We start from the raw sequence: 6,989 nt of genomic DNA on the forward strand, positions 1-6,989 counted from the left end.
CAGAGACAGAAGATAGGCAGATTTTCCAGGTGCGATCACACCGCAACATCTGGGAAGCGTAGAGCTCCCATGGCGAACCTGAGGCTTCCCGCAGAAGATGCGGAGTTAAAAAATACTACCTCCAAGGTACTAGTTTCCGGAAACCGCGGGGCAAGGGCTGGCGTCTGATCGCATTTCCGGTGGTAGTCCGTGGCATCCGGCGCCCGCTCATGTCCCATCGCAAACAGCCCCCCCCCAAGTCTCCACAGGATGCGCACAAGCACCCAACGGCACATGCACATGAAGAGGAAAGCAAAAGTTCCGTTGCTCCGCAGAATCGTGCATTCCGTTGGTGAGACCGCGCCACGCCACTTCTTTGCCGTGCCGCAGGATCGTCGTGTGATCGCCACCTCGCCCCTACCCACAGGACCTCGACGGGACCTGTGATTGGGTGGCCGCATGTTATTTTGCTCCGGGCCAAACTGCCACGCTTCCCCCCCCAGCATTTTACGGCCCATGTGACCGGGACTCTTGGTATGTAAGCTGGGCCAGTAGTTGGATGGGAGACCACCCAGGAAGACTTTGCAGAGGAAAGCAATGGCAAACTACCTCTCCTTAATCACTTGCCTTGAAAACCCCATGAGGGAATTGCCATAAATCAGCTGTGACTTGTCAGCAATTTACACACACACACACACACACACACTGCCGTGACACTTGGTTGCAAATAGTTTCAGAGGGTAGCCGTGTTGGTCTGCAGTAGAACAGCCACATGCCAGTCCAGTAGCGCCTTAGAGACCAACAAGATTCTTCTTTTTTGGGGGGGGGGATGAGTTCTTGAGAGTCAAAGTTCCTTCATCAGATGTATCTTTGCAGAACGATTTGACTCTTAAATGTTCACACACACACACACCCAAATCGTGTTGGTCTCTTAAGGTGCTACTGGACTGAAACCTTGACTGCAAATGTAATCCCAACTGGAATTAACAACATACCACCAGTGCCTGCTGCTCCTGCAAAAAAATGTTCGTGTATATAAGGTCTCATAATGCTAATAGTCATCCATAGCTGTCATTACCTCCTATCCCATAAAGTAGCTTTGCTAAGGCTCTTTAAACATTTAAGGCAGTTTGTGTTAGTTTTATAACATCTTAGGTTCAAAACGTATGCTTTATTTGTTAAAAATACAAATAGAAAGTAAAGCTTTAAGAAGGAGCAGAACTTATGTGAATTATTTAATATCCAAAGGGGAGTGGGCACACACCTCCAAAGAAAACATTCTGCCTCATGTGAAAGTGTATTTCCAGACTCTGGATGTTTTGGTCTTGTCAAGAACAATGGCTTCCACCACCACAAACATTTGGGGTATTGTGGGACATTTTCTATTCCAAGATATGCTGGAATTTGGCTTGGGGTAGAAATACACTCCAAAGGCAATATGTGCAAGATCTTTTTTTGGCTGGGCTTTTTGAGGGTTAGGTTGACACTCCACATCTTCCTAAATGAATCTGGAATTCCTTCTTCATGTTCAGCCTGCTAACGTCCTTTTAGTCTCTTTTGGGGGCTTGTGGACCACACTGCTTGATGGTCAGCCTATGGCATTATTGCAACATGGAAATCCTAGAGTTGATGCTCAGATTCAAGCACCCACCTCTATGCTTTAAGCATTCGAATACAGCTCTCCACAGCTGAAAAGCTGAAAGTACAATCTGGTGCTAAACTGAGACATTAAACCAGCTATCAGATGTAGCTCTAGTTATGGTGAGTTAGAACCATTTCTTCTGTTGCCCTGGAGACAGGCACATATCCTCCAGTATTAGGTAAAAATATGTATACTGTTTTCCATTAGCTTTTGATGGCATGGGATAGAATGTGATGGGATTTAAGCACCGTTATGGGGAGTTTTGTGATAAAATAGCATATTGTTACCTGTCCTGGGGCCTTTGGATGGGTTGGTTATAAAATAAATAGCAATTAATGTGAAAGGGTTTTCGCAGAACTGTCAGACTGCTTCACTGAGGTTTGGCAGACAACATGACGACTGCTAGAGGATTTTGGAAGACCTAACTTCAAAACGATGGCTTGGATCCTACCAAAAATTTCCACTGATGGGAGGAGCATGGTCCTCTCCCTCTTGCTGCAGCCCAAAGTGCCCCCCCCCAGGAACCAGCAAGAGCAGCATGAAGGGGGAGTCAGAGCAAGAAGGGAAGATCTGGTGAAAACTGCCCCCTCCTTTCTGTTAGCAGAAATCATCTGCAGGGGCCCCATCCGTTGATCATCCTAGGTTCCCCACATTGATACATTTTCTCATGCTTTGTGCAAAGCACTTTCTTAGGTACTGCAATTTCCAATTTTTCAAATTTCAGCAGAGACTGACATGTCCCACCTCCATTCAATGTCAAAATAAGAAAACGGCTATTTCACTCGTCCAAATGTATACGCATGGGAAAATTTGCCAGGTAATGGGGAAACGGGAATCAGTCCCCTTTGACAGGGACCGTTGTGTGGCATACCTCCCTCCACTGCAAGAACCTTCATCATCTTCTGCGCCCTCCTCCTGAGCCAAAGTCTTAGTTCTCCCACCCTCCCCATCCCTGAGGAGGGTTCCTTCCGCCTTGTTCCTGATACATCAGGCGGTGCCCCTTGTGACAGGCTTGCACAGCTGGGGCCGCTGACAACAGGCTCCCCCCTCCCCCCCAACGCAGCCTCCACCGGGTCTAATCCATCACAGCAGGAAATGCTGCACGGCATGCGCCCAGTGAACCTGTGCCGATCCCTCATGTCTGCATTTAACTGCTAATGAAAAAGAAATGTAGTGTGACCAATAAGGGACATAGCTCACTTCTCCGGGGGCCTCGTCTCGTCATGCCACGCTGAGCTGATCCTGCTGCCTCCCCTCTGCCCCCTCCTCTCCCTCGCAGCAGCCTGCCGGGCCCGGTGTGCCTGCAGGGCACCGCCACCACACCTCCTCGCACTCCGGCTTTACCCTGGCAGAGGGCAGGGTCTGATTGCTGACACTGAGGGAAAATAGCAACGTGGCTGCCTGCGGCAGGGACTGCTTGTCTGCGAAGCCTAGAGAAGAGGAGGACAGCATCTCAAAACCTGAGCAGCGCACAGGAACTTCATGTGGCCAAGTGCCAAAGTTCCTGCTGTTTCTCCAGTCACAGTGTGCGCGCACATATACACACACACCTGTCTACCTAACCCTGACAGCTGGTGCGTCTCACCAGCTACATCACTCACGGGCACTGCCTCCCATTTCAACCTAGCCTCTGCTGGAAGCACTGCTTTTCCTTTCTCCAAAGGCGAGATGGAACAGAGGACTGGACTTTGAATAGCTGTAAAGAAGAGTGGATTTTCCGGAGACCCCGGTTTTCTTACTCCTGCAGCATTACATGGTCACCTGCAGAAATTCCCTCTTGTACATAACAATTAAAGGCCTGGGAACCTTGCCCTATGCTGCACTTGGTTACCCTAGGCCAGTGATGACGAACCTTTTAGAGACCGAGTGCCCAATCTGCGACCCAAAACCCACTTATTTATCGCAAAGTGCCAGCACAGCAATTTAACCTGAATACTGAGGTTTTAGTTTAGAAAAAACAACTCATACATTAACATAAGATGATCCAAACAAAGTAAGGAAAGCAATCCCAAATGCTTTCTACTTAAAATTATTTGGCAGAGAATTCGACACTTTAATGATGGTCTGGGCCTGGCTGGGGCGATGGCACGTGTGCCCACAGAGAGGGCTCTGAGTGCCACCTCTGGCACCCGTGCCATAGGTTCGTCACCACTGCCCTAGGCATTAGCCTCTCCCCTTCCTCTTGTTGCTTCATCCAACTTCATGGCACCTGGCCTGTCTGCTAGTTGTGTTCTTGCTTTCCCTCCTCCCTCAGGCTTAATCCCTAAGGGCCCTTGAGACCCGCAGCTGCTGCAGCGGTACGATCAGCTTCTGCTACCACCTTCCAAGCTGCCTATTGTGTGCCAGACAGAGAACAGCTCATGACATGCGTGCAGTTTCCAAGTCTCTGTTGAGCTATTTTTGGCCTGGAGTCTCTGGCCCACTTTTATACACACATACTCAGCAGCATCCGAGCCACTTGCTTGTGCTGTGATCCCAGTGTGTGGGAACACTCCGGTTATGTACATGGAAGTGAGTGGGTGCGTAGTTCCTGTCCAGTCAGTATCCTGAAGGGGGGGGGGAGGAGGCATTAATCAGGTGGACTAAGGCCCATGAGACCGGATTACTATTCCCACCCAGAACCATTGGAGGAATGTGTGAAGGAGGCCTAATCTTGCAGGCCTTTGTGAGCTCCTTCCCCCTTCGTCAGAAGCCCACTGTTCCAACATGCTTCAGTAGAGTCACCCCTTAGCGGATCCATTTGCTTCTTTATCACATCTGCATTGCACCATCCAGGACTGGTAGGGAGTAGGGCTTTCTGGGGGGTGGAAAGACAGAGCTCACAGGGCACAGGCTATGTCCACAGGATGGCTTTGCACAAACATCACACTGAGACAGCACAGCACACATGCACTGGTGACAACTGGGTGGATAGTAGGGTTGTCAGCCTCCAAGCAGTGGCTGGGGATTTCCTGGGATTGCAACTGATCTCCAGGTGACAGAGATCAGTTCACCTGGGGAAAACTGTCACCTTGGAAGCTGCACTCCAGGGCATTAGACCCCATCGAAGTCCCTCCCCTCCCCAAGTCCTGCCTTCCTGAGGCTTCACTCCTCAAATCTCCAGGTATTTCCCCACTCAGAGCTGGCAACCCTAATGGATGGTTACAGTCACAGTTACAGTGCGATAACCACCTTACACTGTTCCTAAGTTTGCCCCCCAGGGTCTTGTCAGACTAGAGTTCTGATGATTTTTGAACCTTTATTCTCAGGAGTGTAGAAGCCAATTTGGATCAAAACCATGGTGCATGGGGACAGGGGGCTTCAAAGCCTCCCGCTGTGCCCAATGTTCCCTCTAATTTTTTCCCTACTGAGCAGAGCTGTTCACATCCCAAGCAGAATAGCAATGGGCAGTGCAAGACCCTGCACGGCTCCAGATTCCTACTGAGTGGGGCTTCCTGTGTTAATGAGCAGCCACTCGCACGCACGGCTTAGGGGGAACAGTGCTGGCTTCACCATTTCCCCAACCTGAGGCGTAGAGTTTCCAATTTCGGGGGGGGGCTGGGGCTGGGCCAGAGGCAGAACCCCTCCCCCCCACACACACTCCCTTCCCAACATCTCCGGGATGTGCTCCGCCTGGAGGAAGGTTTCAGATTTTTTTTGAGCTGAGTGGCTGGATATGGGCCAGTGTAATGTGTGGTTCAGTCCAGTCCGAGTTGTCTTGAGTCCCATTAAAATCAATGGAGCTTCAGAGTGCCTTACTTCCTGTTGAAAAAACAGACGTCTACTTATGGTGTTATGGTGTGTATAAGGCAATTCACTTGCTCAAAAGGTAGCCATGCTTTCTTTGTTAAGATCTGATGGCTGCAACATCAGACTGACATTTCTTAAACGTCTTGGGGACCCCATTCACTCTTTGCTCTGCTTATCAGTCAAAAGATGTCCTGGCAAGGAAATGGCAGTAGAAACTTGGTAAGTAGAAACTTTGTGAGTCTAGCAACCCACTAAGCTCCAATTTACATGCTGTGTTATATTTTTATCCTATTCGGAATATATTTATTTACTTAATTAATTATCGTATGGCAGTGGATATAGTGTAGCCAGGAGGTCCAAAGACTGTCTGGCAATCTGAAACTCTAGCTCTTTTTGTGGAGAGCTAGGTTTATTTTTTGGGCTGAGAGAACTGTTACTAACCCAAGGTGTTGTGTATGGAATGGAATGGAATGGAATGAATGTACTGAGCTTAAAATCTGAAAGGTATTGTAAACCGACCTATCAGAACAAAAGGAGTTCTGGAGGGAAGCGAAGTAATTGGTCTTTATGTACAGTTTCTGATTGGTTACTATCTGACATGTGGGCGTGGCTTGCCAAGCCCAGACTGTTTAAAAAGGAGCCTGTTGCTCCATTGATTTGTCTCATTCTGGTTCTTCTGACTTCGTGTTCAATAAAGCTGTTCATCACTGTTCACCTGCTTCCCGAGTCTCGTATCTACACAAGGTCACCCAGTTGGCTTCAAGTGGAGGAGTGGGGAATTGAACCCAGTTCCCCAGAATAGAGTCTGCTGCTCTAAACCACTACACCGAACTGGTTGTTTATTCCATCATGGAGCTCAAGGCAGCTTACGGGAGGGGGAGTTCCCAGGAGGTCTCTCATCCAGGTGCTGGTGAGACTCAGGCTTGTTTAGCTTCAGAGAGAAAATGCTTCATTGCCATTTCATTTATTTATTGCACTATTTATATGCTGCCTTCGCCACTGACCACAGCAGCTCATTACTTGTCCTATCCTGATACTCTGCGCCGAGGCAGGAAAGGAGGGTTTGCAGTGAGTCTGTGGAATAACATCAATTATGTTTTAGTCTCCACTTGGGGCTTCAGGGTTTTTGAAGGACGGCCACTATCTCTAGATGAAGATCTGGTGATCTTGAGAAAAGCGTGATACTCTGGAAGGGTTGCCAACCGCCAGGTGAGTTTAGACAAACGTGAGATCACAGGCTCTTACAACCTCCAGGTGAGGCCTGGAGACCTCCAGGAATTACAATCGTTCTCCAGGTGACAGAGACTCATCCCTTTGGAGAAAATGGCTGCTTTGAAGAAGAAAGATCTGGTGATCTTGAGAAAAGCGTGATACTCTGGAAGGGTTGCCAACCTCCAGGAGAGTTTAGACAAACATGAGATCACAGGCTCTTACAACCTCCAGGTGAGGCCTGGAGACCTCCAGGAATTACAATCGTTCTCCAGGTGACAGAGACTCATCCCTTTGGAGAAAATGGCTGCTTTGAAGAAGAAGAGATTGGATTTATACCCCGCCCTTCACTACCCAAAGGTGTCTCAGAGCGGCTTACAAACTCCTTTCCCTTCCCCTCCCCACAACAGACACCCTGTGAGGTGGGTGG

The 6,989-nt window shown here is 49.0% G+C and overlaps 1 protein-coding gene across 1 annotated transcript in view; it reads right to left on the reverse strand.

Annotated features, from left to right (window-relative positions):
- UNC5A (unc-5 netrin receptor A) overlaps positions 1 to 6,989 on the reverse strand; it is a 107,637-nt gene that overhangs the window by 20,691 nt on the left and 79,957 nt on the right.

Source organism: Gekko japonicus, unplaced genomic scaffold (genome assembly GCF_001447785.1).
Source record: "Gekko japonicus isolate JY-2015 unplaced genomic scaffold, Gekko_japonicus_V1.1 scaffold100, whole genome shotgun sequence".
NCBI lineage: Eukaryota > Metazoa > Chordata > Lepidosauria > Squamata > Gekkonidae > Gekko > Gekko japonicus.